At 54.0% G+C, this 13,636-nt stretch overlaps 1 protein-coding gene across 8 annotated transcripts in view; it reads right to left on the bottom strand.

Annotated features, from left to right (window-relative positions):
- The window catches only part of CASZ1 (castor zinc finger 1), a 161,996-nt gene that overhangs the window by 75,669 nt on the left and 72,691 nt on the right, over positions 1-13,636 (bottom strand). Inside the window, exon 1 of one of the 8 annotated variants that reach the window (XM_049877902.1) lies at positions 3,407-3,964. The exons of 5 other annotated variants lie outside the window; for them this stretch is intronic. The gene's annotated coding sequence lies outside the window, so the exon portion shown is untranslated. Of the gene's footprint in view, positions 1-3,029; positions 3,134-3,178; positions 3,965-13,636 lie in introns of those variants that run through there. 2 more of the 8 variants (XM_049877900.1, XM_049877904.1) reach the window with 2 other exon arrangements.

The raw sequence follows: 13,636 nt of genomic DNA on the forward strand, positions 1-13,636 counted from the left end.
CCGATCCATAACCAATCATGAAGACTGCACAGGTCTGGGCAGCGTTTTGTTCCATTTGTGCATGGCGCTGCTATGAGCCAGGAGCAACTTGCTGGCAGCTAACAACAACAGATTTTTCCAGTGATGGGGCCTCTTCTTAGGAAATCTCACTCGAATGCCTCTGTCTCTGTACCCCCACATTCTACCCTTCCCTGCACACACAGCTGTGCTCCTTCTCATATGTGTGTGGCTCAACTCAGCCTTCTCTCTGTCTTGCTCCCCAGATAACTTCGTTGTGGCCCGGTAACCAGAGCAACTAACTGCTCTCCGGATGGGGAGGGAGGGTCTGAGTTGATGACTGTCCTACCCACAGGGCTTTAGGGCTCCCCAAAGTGGGGGAGTCCCACCTCACTGGGAAAGCTGAGGCTAAGCAGACAGGCAGAGAGCCAGACCCTAGGGAGCAGCCCCCCAACCTCGCACCTCGCCCTGCCTGCTCCGGAATGCATGTGCACACACAAACCCCTGCCTTGGCCCAGGAACTGTCAGGAGATCAACAAACAAAAGCTGCTTCTTGACAGGGAGTCATTTATATTTTAGCTTCGTTCCATTATCCTAACGAATCCTTCATCAGCAGATGCAATATTAACAGCAGAAAATCAGCTCATTACATCCGGGGGGATTTCATCAAGACGGCAATCATGCGCTCGGCTCCCCAAGCCTTCAAGAGGCCAGTGTGGCTGTTATTTATTTATTTTGCACCTTATTTATTTAATTTTTTGGGTTCTTTCCACATAATTGTGCCGCATCTCAGATCTTTAATAAATAATTTGTAGGTCCTGAACTGCAGACAGCTTTGCTCTCTGCCATGAGAGCCTGCAGGAGCCAAAATATTTACCAATATTTAAAAGTCATTAGGATCAGGAGGGAAGTGGAGAGGGGGTGCCCTGTTCTTCCCGAAGCAGCCTGGTATGGGGCTATGGTCCTCAGCCTCATCCTGTTCACCCGACCCCACTGCATCTTCCAACAGGAGCCGCCCTGGACTGAAAGCTCCTGTAGGGCAGGCCCACATCTGGTTCCCTCAGCTGTCTTAGTTGGGGTGGGGTTGTGGAGCTCTTAGGGAAGGATGACGTCACCTCTAAGGCTATTCCTGGGCTTCTGGAGGCTGAAGGGAAGCTGGCTGATGGGAAGGACCCACTGGCCGCAGGGGGCAGGGACCTCCCAAGTGCCTGAGCTGGAGTGCCCTGTTGGGTTGGCTCTCTGTGCACTCTCCCAGTGCCAGGGCCCTCAACAAGGGAAATCTTCCTCCCCCTCCAGCAGGCCCTGGCTATGCCACCTCCCTCAGAGCATGAAGAAAAGTCTCTCTCAGCTACTGTGGTTACGCCTCCAACTTGAAAGGAAAGGGCAGTTCAGTGCCTGCTATGCACCAGGCATTGAGATGGGTGTCATCACAAGTCTGGAAGAAAGACTTGCCCCATTTTAGAGATGAGCAAACTGAGGTTCAATAAACTTGGGCATTCTGCCCAAGGCAGCACAGCTAGGAAAAGGCTCAGACCCAGGATGCAGGCTCAGAGGGGGCTATGCTGAGCCCACATTCTTTCCACTAGGCCCAAGCCTTCCGGCAGCATGGCACGGCCTTCCGGAGGCCCCTGGCTCAGGCCTACAAGGCTGGAGTGGCCCCTGGGGCTGACAGCCCCCCGACCGCTGGGCAGACCATGCTTTCACAGGTTTTTCCCAGTGGGGGCTGGATTTCTGCCCAGCCAGGAATGTGCTCCCAGGATGTCAATTCTAATCTCTCCGGCGCTCTGACAGAATTAAGCTCCAGTTTGTCCGACAACATCCCAAAGTTTCAGAAATCCAGGGCAGACTCTCTAATCAGGCTGCAGGACAAAGGTCTGGCCTGACCCTGTCACTTCCACTTACTCCTCCTGTCTGTCTCCAGGCTACAGCCTTTCTACAGCTTCCTCCACCCTCTGCCCTGTCCCCAGCCAGCTCAGCTCCCACCCACCCTCTCCTCCAAGCACCCCTGTTTCTCCGCCCAGCATTTCCCCTCCCCAAGCAGCTGGGCTAATCCTGTTCCTCTATTATTGAAAGCCAGGGATTCCTAAGAGACTGACCCGCCACCAGCAGTAGGCCTGCTGGACTAACCTTGGCCAGGGCTCCCTTCTACTAACTGATTTTGGGGAGAGTCAGGAGGGTGCCCACCACCCGTCCGTCAGTTTGTTTTACTGTGATGGCTTGCATATTGCTATGATGCTGGAAGCCATACGCCAGTATTGGAAATATCAACAGGGTCACCCATGGTCGACAGATTTCAGTGGAGCTTCCAGACTAAAACAGACCAGGAAGAAAAGCCTGGTAATCTACTTCCAAAAATTAGCCAGTGAAAATCCTATGGATTCCAACAGGATATTGTTCATTATAGTGCTGGAAGATGAACCCCCTAGGTTGAAAGTTACTTAAAACACACAGTGGTTGCAACAATGAACTTGAACATAGCAATGATCATGAGGATAGCACGGGACTGGGCAATGTTTTGTAGTACATGGGGTTGCCATGAGTTGGAACCAACTCAATGGCAGCTAACAACATGAGCGCACAGGCTCAGCTCCTCCTTAGCTCCAGGGGGAGGACACTCAGCCCAGAGTTATGCTCAAACTCTGCCTACCCTCACCTTCAGCAGGTCCCACTTTGGGCTCCTCAAAACTGTCCTGAAGCATCCTTTGGCCTCACTCAACCTCTATCCCGTTGGAGGGGTCATCTCCTGGGCCCAGAAAGCACTGGTTCCTTGGCCATGTTTGGGGACAACCATGTGGGCAGAGACCTCTCTTGCTTAACCAACCGTACAAGCCGTCAAGAGGAACACTGGGTGTGCAATGGTAGAAGCAGTTGGAACCTAGGACCCCAGGCCCCTGGCTCTGCTGGACTATGGAGTCATTAGAAAGAGGAGAGGAGCCTGAGAGTCTGGGGCCAGGAGAGGCGACCCCTGGAAAAACCCCCAGGGGAGCTTGAAAAACAGAGAGGTCCCCTGCCCAATCTCCCCCAACACCCACCTTGCTCCCCTTCTATGTGGCTCTCCTACTCCTGCCTTCCTTTCCAGAGAATGTCAGATGCACAAGCTGGTTTGAAGAGGCAGAAATGTACCGCACATACAACGGGGCACGGGTGGGCGGGGGCTGCAGCTTACATCTGGTTTGCTCACCTCAAAAAATCTGCAGGAAGTGGAGGGCAAAGGAAGGAGTGTGGACAGTCAAGAGGGATACCAAGTGCCACTGTGCCCGAGCTGGTGTGCTGAACAGAAGCCAGATCAGAAGGGAAGGGGCTCCCTGAGAGAAAGCAGGAGCAAGAAGACAGGCGCCAAGAGTGGGAAGAGAAGGTTCAAGAAGGACGAAAGCGAGAAATGGAAATGCCATCATTCTGTTTTGCTGACCTTTTAGAAGGCAGGAGGAATCTACGCTGACCAGGGTGGACGGGCTCCTCAAGAGCTGCCCGACTGGCAGGTAGCACAGAAAGTTCTGGAATGCCACAGGTAGGCAGGGCTATGCCACCACTCCTGCGGCTTCCCCACGTGACCTGGGCTGAGTGCCGTCCTAAATGGGCTTTCTCAAGCCTTTCCTGCCCCAGCTCCCTCGGCCCCGTTGTACAGAGAGGAGGACCCCTTTCTCAGAGCTGCAAGGAGGGGCAGCTTCCCACTCCTGGGCAGTTTCCTCTGTTTTTGGTCCAGCAGTTCTCCTTCCCTAAGGCTGGCCTTGCTTCCACCAGCACAGCCAGCCGGGCGGCCAGAAGACAAACCTTAGGATTCACCTAGAGACTTGGATGGGCTGAGCTGGCTAGGGGAAAGGAGCAGGGGATAAAACCAGCCAAGATCAGGACCCTGGGGAGGACATGTCTCTTTAACTGGCCCTTTCTCGGGAAGAATGAAAACAATTATAGTATTTTTACCTAATAATAGAAAAATCTACAAAGGCCTGGAATGGAGACTGGAAAAATGCCTGCCTGTTAGCACTTACCCAGAAAGCCCCTGCATTTCCCACTGCACCCACCCCACCCCAGTCCACAGCCTGCAACTCACAATCCTTCCAAAACTTCCAACTTTGCTTCTCTGCTTGCCTTGTCTCCCCTCCTCCCCGCTTTAATGGGGTGTTGGTGAATTGTTGGGCTTTTTTTTTTTTCTTTTTTGCTATTTATCAGCAGATTGTGTGGAGCTGAGTGGTGTGAGCCTCACCCTGCTAAATAAAGCTTTGGTATTTCTGATAAAGCCATCAAATTCCTTATCACACTGACACAAAGTGCATTTAAAGAGACAGACACTCTGTGCCTCCTGCCCCACCAGCCCCTACCTCCTATACTCAGTTCAGATTTCCGGCTGCTCAGAAACTTCTGGATCAGACACCAAATACGGCCTCTGAGGATGTGGATGGGTGGACACGGGCGGGGGTGGGGGAAGGGTGGGAAACCGAGGGGCCCAGCTGCCCTTTCCAGCTCCCACCCACTATACCAGGGACTCAGGCCCAGGGCAAAGGTGCAGGGTGTGGCATGGCACTTCCTGACCCAAATGTGGAACCAGGAGGGAGTTATCAATAGAGGGTCCTGCAGCAGGGCACATCCTCACACACAGCACAATTCTGGGTGAGGACCCAGCCTGCTGCAGGAGGAGTCCCAGAGAAGCTGATGGCTTATGAGGTAGCTCAGATGCTGGGGTCACCAGGCCTCAACCACCCGTAACCCATTGCTGTCAAGTTGATCCCAACTCATAGTGGCCCTATAGGACAAAGTAGAACTGCCCCATAGGGTGTCCAAGAAGTGCCTGGTGGATTAGAACTGCCAACCTTTTGGTTAGCAGCCATAGTTCTTAACCACTACGCCACCAGGGTTTCCAATGGCTCAACCACAGCAGTACCAAAGCGGCTGGCAGGATGGGACGACAGGGGCTACTGGGTCCGTTCGACATGGGGTGGAGAAGGGGCCATATCCATCCCTTCAGTCAGGCTTGACTGCTTGCCACGGGCTCGGCAAAGCTCTGCCTCCTCACATAGCCCTATGAGGGAGCAGAACGATCGCCCCATTTGACAGATGAGAGAACTCAGGTTGGCCCGAGGTCACAGAACCAGTACCAGACAGGCCCAGTTGGGGCTCCGGCCCAGCTCAATGGCAGCTTTGCCCCTGAGAGATGCTCCTCCCCTGATAATTAATTTGCAGAATTTACCTCTAGGCTCTGCTCCCTTCCACCTCCCCATTCGTGACTCCACCAAGACAGCCTTCCTGTGTCCCTGTGCCCCCTCCCACCTCCCCAGCCCTGGCTCGGCAGCCCAGGCCCTGCGCCCACACACAGCCTGTTGGTTGAGGAATCAAATTTATTATTTTTAATTATTTTGATTTATCAAAGCAGCAGCTACAATCATATTAAGCCAACTTGGCTTCTTGGCATTTAACAGATACAGCTGCCGTAGGCCTCCCCCAGACTCCATAAAACACCCAGCCTGTCCACCTGCTCCCCGAGGGGGGCACCCAAGGCCCCTTCTCCAAAAACCCCAGATTCAAGGGCCACTAGGCCCCTGTCTCCATCCCCGCCTTGCCCTGCCAGGAGCACAAGCAGCTAGATGAAGTTGCTGAGAGCCAGAGGGACAAGGAGGGGGGAGGAACAAGCTGGGGCACAGCTGCCAGCTGCCTTTGGGAAAAAACCACCTCCGTTCCTAGCCCAGGGGACCCATTGCAGACCTTCCCACTGAGTCTTGGGTGGCAGAACCCAGTCCCCACTCCATCCCAGCCCTATGCCTGGGCACTCAGCAAAGATAAGCCCAATCATCCCTCAGCCCCTGCCCACAGGAGGCATTATAAACCACTAGTTGCCACTGAGTTGATTCTGACTCATGGAGACGCCATGTGTGTCAGAGTAGAACTGTGCTCCATCGAGTTTTTAATGGCTGATTTTTCAGAAGCAGCTTGCCAGGCCTTTCTTCCAAGGTACCTCGGGTAGACTCAAATCACCAACATTTCGGTCACCAGCCAAGCGTGTTAATCATTTGCACCACCCAGGGATTACAAGAGGAATTACTGCCCCCTTTTTGCAAGTGAAGGAGCCTGGGTGGTGCAAGTGATTTGAGATTGGCTGCTAACCTAAAGGTTGGTGGTTGAAACCCACCCAGAAGTGCTGTGGAAGAAAGGACTGGTGACCTGCTTCTGTAAAGACTACGGCCAAGAAAACCCTACGGAGCAGTTTTATTCTGTAACACATGGGGTCGCCATGAGTTGGAACTGACTCAACAGCAATGAGTCTTTTGTTTTTGTTTGCAAGTGAAGAAACTGAAGCGCAGAGGAATGAGGTGATCCATCTGAGGTGCACAACTCATAAAGGCAGGGGCTAGAATTCAAAGCAGTTGAATGGAATGCCCCTGCTCTTTCCACCACACCACACTGCCTTCCCTTCAGACCTGGAGCAGCGTCCTGCCCACACCCTGTGGCTGGTGGGATGGAGTACGGTGGCAGAAGAGAAAGGACTCTGAAGTTCAGGGCAAAGGTCCAAGGCTGCATACATGAAGCACTGGGAAGCTGGGTACTTGGGAGAAGGGATCTCCAAGAGGAAATACCAGCCACAAGCTTTTCTGGGGTGTCTGGTCCCACCCAGAGCAGGAGGAGAGGCTGGGCCACCTGTAAGGTAAAGGGCAGGAGAACGCAGCAGATTCACTGCTCAACCAAGGAGCTGGCCCCTGCCCTCAGGGACCGCCTGGTGTTCAGGAACTGGGCATAGCGAGGAAGAACCCACAGGTGTGGGAACAGAAGAACCTAAGCAAACTGCCCACAAAGACCTCGGGTGATTCTCACAGACCTGGAGCAGCACCTCCAGGGCTAAAGGGCTCACAGAACCTACTAGAAGCAGCCCCAGCCCTTCAGGAGGAAGGCACAATCTTGTGAAAGTGGCTAGGGCTTCTCATGAAGTGAAGAAGAGGCAGGTGGGCAGTGGAGAGGCAGTGTCTTAAAAGAATTCCTCTTGCACAGCTGGGGTAGAATGTGCACTTACACACAAGAATCGGCCGGGGTGCTCACTGAGTTTCTGGGTGGTGCAAATGGTTAAATGCTGGCTACTAACTGAAAAGTTGGCAGTTAGAAGTGCCTTGGAAGAAAGGCCTGGTGATCTCCTTCAAAATCCTATAGAGCAGTTCTACTCTGCACACATGGGATCGTGGTGACTCTACAGCAAATTTTTTTTTTTTTTTTTTCAGTGCACACCAGGAGCCAGATACTCACTAGTTCCCGGTGTTCCGGCCCAGAGGCCTGTGGCCTGGCCATGAATAGCTGGCTCTGGCCGCAGGCGCAGCTCGGGGAGAGTTCTAAATTCTCTGGGCAATGCCTGGCAAGTTCTCTGGCCTCTCTGAGCTTGAGTTTCCTTATCTATGAAACCTGTGCAATGATAGTGCCTATCGCAGAGGATTGTGCCGAGGATTCAGGGAGATAACGAGTGCACAGCTCTCAGCAAAGCGTCTACACATTTCCTATGTGCAAAAAGTAGTAGCAGTGACCGTCACCACCACCACCATCATTATCATCATCATCACCATCTAAATGTCTTTGTAACCAGGATATGACAGTAGGGGTCATGGTTCTGGGGCTGGTGACAGCAGAAAGACTGGGGGGGGGGACAAGTTGGATATTGCCAACTGGCCTCCCCGGCTACGCTCCCCAAGAGCCTGGGGGGCTCCAGAAACATCTAAAGGAGCCCGCCCCTGCTGTCTGCCCCAGAAACCGTCTAGAGTTCAAGACAGGTGAGGGAAAACCGGTATGACATGAGGTGGTCACATTTGCCTATCAAAAACTGCACATTCACTCAGCTTTGGTCAGGACCTCATGCCCTAATATGGGCCCAGCAGCTTTCTGGGTTATTTCGAGTGTGTGTGATAATAACTCCAGGCTTCATTTCTGCTGCCCCCAGAAAACTTTCCATTTGGGGAGAGGGAGGACGGCTGGCAAAGAATGAGAAGGGCGCAGGGAAGTTCAAGGTCAGAGAGTGTACAGAAAGTGGGCATCAATGGGCAACCAAAGGGGAGGAAGAAGAACAGGGGACTGGAGAAGGGGGCTGGCCAGGTGGCCAGGTGGGAGAGCAGGACTAGTCAAGGGCACAAAGATTCAAGGTGAGCACACTACCACTCCCTCTGCCTCCCGCCACCAGCAGCACTGGGGAAATGGGCCGGGCAGGACAGCAAACAGCTCCGAATGGGGGCATTTAAGAGTGAGGCAGGATGTTGCTGTTAACTGCCCTCAAGTCGGCCTGACTCAGGGCGACCCCACGTGTCATGGAGTAGAAACGCTCCACAGGGTTGGAGAAACTACGGTCAGAATGCTCCTTAGGAGCGAGGATGGCGAGACTTTGTCTTGCTCACTTTGAGGGATCAATTGCTAGAGAAGGACAGAATGCTTTGGTAAAGAGGAGGGGCAGCGAAAAAGAGGGACACCCTCATGGAGATGGACTGACACATTGGCTACAACAATGGGCTCCCACAGCAACGATTATAAGTATGACACAGGATCAGACAACGTTTCATTTTGGTATACATACGGTCACTATGAGTCATACCTGACTTTATGGCACCTAACAACAACAACAACAACCTTTACGGAAGCAGATCGCAAGGCCTCTCTTCTGCAGAGCCGCTGGGTGGGTTTGAACCTCCAACCTTTGGGTCAGTAGCCAATCGCAAACCACTGGAGCCACCGAGGCTCCTTAAGAACAAAGCAGGAGGGGCCTGCGTTCTGCCTCCTGGCCCGTAACTCTGGTGGGGATCCCTTTTGCACAGGAGCCAAGCTGGGCTCCTGAGCCCTGGGCAATAGCCCAATGCCTGGGGTCCCCTTGTTTCCTTGATTTATTTACGTATTAATTATCTTTCTGACCAAGTTTGGCCCATCAACTCCAGACTGCAGAGGGTTAACTACCGATGGAGGGGCCGGCTGGCCTTGCCTTCACTCTACCTCAATTTCTACTGCTCCCATCACCTACTTCCCCCACCCCCTGATCTTCGGGAAAAAAAACCCATCAAAATAACTATTTTATGTCTCCAAATATGCAGATCATTTTCTTTAATGAAAGATGCTTGACGTCTCCGATCCAATTAATATGCAAATGCAGGAGAGGATTTATTTGTGACATTCTGTCTGGGTGAGAGAAAACAAAAAAGGCCTGTTAACCAAAACACTAATTGCTGTGACTGATTGTCACATATCATCATTTTCATAGGATCTCCTCCATTCCCGGCTCTCAGGGAGCTCAGAGCCAGGACTCACTGCCACGCAGGCATCAAGGAGAAACAGGGCAACTGCTACCTGCTGGCGTGTTCCTCTCGCCACCAGACTGTTTCTGGTCCCACAGTGTCCATTCGTTACCGCCTACGCTCTGCCTCCCTTCCTGAGCTATAGTTACCCACTTAGGGCTGATCTCAAACCAGGAAGAGGGCAGCATGTGTCTCTGTTGGGTTTGATAGGCTGGAGAAGGCCTCAGGCAGCCTCAGCCCAGCAAACCCATCTACCTTTGTGGAACCGCCCTGCCTCTTGCTGCTCGATCCTGCCTGCTGGGAAGCAGAGGCAGGTCCACATGAAAGGAAAGAAGAGGGGGCCCAAAGCGGCCTCTTTGGAGCCTCTCAGTTACTATCCTCCACTTCTCTACACTTGCTTCTCATGAGGCATCTTTTACCTCCCAGCACTTGTTGAGAGAGGCCATCTGGAAACCATCCTCAGGAAAACTGAGGCATGGCATGGCACCTTCTCCTTAAGATGACACAGGGAGTCTATGGAAAGCTCTGAAGACTCGCAGCACCCACTGCAGCCGGGCAGACATCCAGGCCTTGGCCCCAGCCCCTTTGTGACCCACAGTGAAGTGGGCTCAGACACCCTAGGAGGGCTTCCTTTGCCTCATGTGTTTAGAGAGAGTGGGGGAGGGAGGGAGCATTGATGGGGCGTCCCCATTCCTAAATGCCAAGGAAGCACAGAAAAGACATGTTTTGCTCTGGGAACTCAGTGAGGGACAAGAGCCACACAGTTCCAAACTTGAGGCTACAGGGGAGAAGATTCACTAAAGTAGCTTCAACCTCCACTTGGGGGCCAGCAAACAGGGGAGACTTAACGGGCCCCGGACTTGGGGCCCCAGTCGCTTGGAAAACTGACCTCTTAGTCTTCCAGCTCAAACGTTCTGGGCGCTTGGAGAAGCCTCTTTAACTTTCCTGTCATCCCACCCCACTTTGGAACTCATCTGCATTTCCCAGGACATCGAAACTAGGCATTGGGGAGCCAGTGAAAGCAAGGTTGAGGAGGCGGGAGTCCTGAGGGTTCCTGAGCCCTCCATGGGTGCTGAGCCTCAGCTGAGGGCCCAGTGAGGGAACAGCCATGGCCCAGGCAGCCCTTCATGCTGTGTCTTGCAGAAAAGCCATGGAGAAGCCCCAGACTCAAGGGTCAGCTAAACAATAGGCACCTGGTGAGCGCCATCCTTGATTGCCCATGGACAGCTCTGCCCAGCAGGGCCTTGAGGTGGTGGTGGGATCCTGGCTGACTCCCATCTTAGGCTCCCTGTCTCCTGCCCGGGCCCAGCTGCCTCCCTCAGGCAACTCCACACGGGCCTCCAGGAAGAGCTGGCGCCAGGGCAGCTTGGGGCAGACACTCTCCCCCCAAAAAAGGCCTACCCCCGCACCCCGGGAACAGGCTCAACAGGATGCCGTGTGGGGGAGCTTGGAAGCCTTCCGGGAAGAGCACGGCCTTGGCACCAGTCCCGCCAGGAAGGAGGTGAGCAGGGTCTGCCACTCTGTCTGCTGCTCACCTGACTCGCGCCCACGGCAGCAAAGCACCAATGGGGTGCGCGTGGGCGCAGACAAGAGGCCACATCATGGCGCCAGGAGACCAGGGGAAGGGCAGGCAGCTGGGTGTGGCAGCAGGGAGGCTGGTCAGCTGAACAGGGCCGGAGGCGTGAAGGTGTCACTCTCCAGTGCGGACACTGGGCAGAAGAACCAGGAAGAGGAAGGGTCCTCGCTGGAACTGCCTTGCCCAGCCTAGAAGTGTCCACTTTCCCTGGCCCTGCTGACCACTGCTAAGAGAGTTAGAGGGGACAGGCCTCGCTCCGATTGTGCCTGTGCCCACCCTGTGAGCACCCCCAGGCACAACCTCTGGGGCACGATCTCGAGCCCCTTTGAAACCAACCCATCTGGCATTAAAATCTCCCATTAAACCAAGGAGCAAGTGGTCTTGGCTCTGAGCAGTTTATTAAAGCCAGATGCCTGCCCCCACCCGCTGCCTCCTCCTTACCCACAGCGCATCCTGGGCACGTGCCCCGCCAGCCATGGTAGTCTGGGGCTTGACTGGGGCTACAGCAATTGCTGGCACTGAGCAGAAAGCCCTGAGCTTTGCAGGTGCCCTTGTCATGGCATCCAGGGAAGGCCAGGGCCAATTAGCAGCCCTGGCTGGAAGTTCCCTCCCTCAGCCTCCCTTGGCCCTGTTCCCCACGCTTGTTTCCCATGGTACAGGTCCTCCAGAACAAGACAACCTGGTCAACGGATGCACTGCCCCTAAACCCCTCCTCAACGTGGCTACTCTCACAGCCAGCGTTTTTCCAGCCACCTCAGGCGGTCACCCCCATTCAGCACTGCCTCAGTTCCATGTATCCCAGCCCGAAAGCCCCCTACTTTCCCTACTCCTTGGGGTCCTTCTCAAGCCCAAGTCACGTCAGTGTGAACCCACCCCAAACTCACACCCAACCCCTAGTATCTCCTAAGTCTTCAGTTCGCTCCAGGCTCTTGGTGGGGACCAGTGTAGAATTGATTTCCCAAATTCAGGACCTTGGATCTCTTTACCATGGCATACTCTTGGAGAAGGTGACAGAGTCCACCCCAACTTTGCCGTAAAGGGTGTAGAGCTAACGCCATACCGGCTTTAAAAATACCCCAGCACACAGTCCACAGGGTTAAAGCCAAGGCCACACAGTCAGAACTTGACTATAAATAACCAGCAAATCATTCCAAGAGCCGGGGCCCCCTCCCCAACACCAAGAACCTTTCTGAGGAAATCAAAGTGAACACAACTGTTACCAAGTCACTGCTAAAATATTTACCAGCCTGGCGAAGTGCCGAAGGTGCTTGGCACTGACGGTTTGCTTATTTACAAGGCTGTTTTAAAGGGTAGAAAGCAAAATAAGGTAACCTGAGCTATTCGAGCGAGGGGGCAGGTGGTATCTACCAGCTGTCAGCTGTCCTGGGCACAGTGGGGGCTGGAACTGCACTGGTGGAGATCGCCTCCCCAAAGGGGTCAGGAAAGCCAACAGACGGGCTGAGGAGCCCAGAAGAACTCAACCAGCATGGAAAGCACGAGGAGTTGGAGAGGCTGCCCCATTGCCATCCCTGTTCCAGCTCGAGCCCCAGACGTGGCCCTGGCCTTCCGCATCCTCACCCAGGGCACCATGGAGAACCGCTCCCCAGCCAGAGGCAGAGAGGGCAAGGGCTCTGGCAGCGCCCAGGGAGGAGGCAGGCAAGCAGGGAAACTGAGGCAGCAGGCAGTAGGATGGGCTGTGATTCTGAGGACGCCATAAGGGGGACATACGGGGGGCTGGGGGCAGAGAATGTGCTTGAGTTCCCTCTTCTTCCTCTTTCTTTGAAGTTCCCATGTGGTTTGAATTTAATTTTGATTTTCTTGACTTTTGCAGATTGAAGTTGAAATAACCTACAAATTACTTAATGTGTTGTAAATCTGGGGGAATTCGGGAATAATGGGGACCACATGTTGGCCAGGAGGAAGCCCGGAGAGGGGTGAGGGAAAGCAGGCCCTGGAGACACACAGGTGGCTGTCCCAGGAGGGGACTCCCCACACAATGGCTCCCAGGGAGATTCCCCTGGAGGGAGAGGGCTTGGGCTCCCCCAGCTGGGTGTGGGGTGGGAGTTTAAGATTCCCAGGCTGGCCAGGGTACCCCGGAGGGACACAGAGAGAAAGTGTTAAGACCATGGGCTGACCACGTCGCCACTGGGGCAGCCTGGTGACTGTGGGCCCAGGGCAGCCAAGTAGGCCACGTGCCAGGCGCCTGCCAGGCCCCTAGGCCGAGCCAATGCCGAGCTGGCCTGGCTCCCCGTCCGTCCAGGCGGCCTCCCCTCCTGGCCTCGCACTGCATGCGTGTGGCTGTCAGCTGAGCTCCTACCTCCCTTCTCCCCCTCCCGCCTGCCCGCCCGCCCGCCCGCTTCAGCAGATTTCTCTCAAGTACTAAGCCATATGGTTCCAGTTAAGCTCCATATTTTTCCTTGTCGATTGAAGAGACACACTTTCCTCTTTGCCAGACAGTTTGCAGATTGCTCTGTTGGCTCAATTTCTTATTGGATTTCTCAAAAAACCTGACATTTTAAATTAATTTACAGCCACAACAAAAAGAGTTCAGAATTTTAATGGTGTTGTAAGTAATTTTTAGGTAATCCACTCCAGATTTTGATATTAACCTTTGAAACTGGAGTTCATTCAGCTACTATGTTACAATACACAGTCAGACTCCAGGCTGGAGGAGGCGAGGCACTAGGGTAGGAGGTAGAAACTGGCGCTCCAGAAGCTGGTTTCTGTGAGGGATCCCTGAGGGGATGGCTCCAGGGGAGTGACAGAGAGTGACAATGGGTGGGAGGGGGATGGGCAGGGGGCTGCAAGACAGCAGGACAGGCAT

This window comes from Elephas maximus, chromosome 3, assembly GCF_024166365.1.
Source record: "Elephas maximus indicus isolate mEleMax1 chromosome 3, mEleMax1 primary haplotype, whole genome shotgun sequence".
NCBI lineage: Eukaryota > Metazoa > Chordata > Mammalia > Proboscidea > Elephantidae > Elephas > Elephas maximus.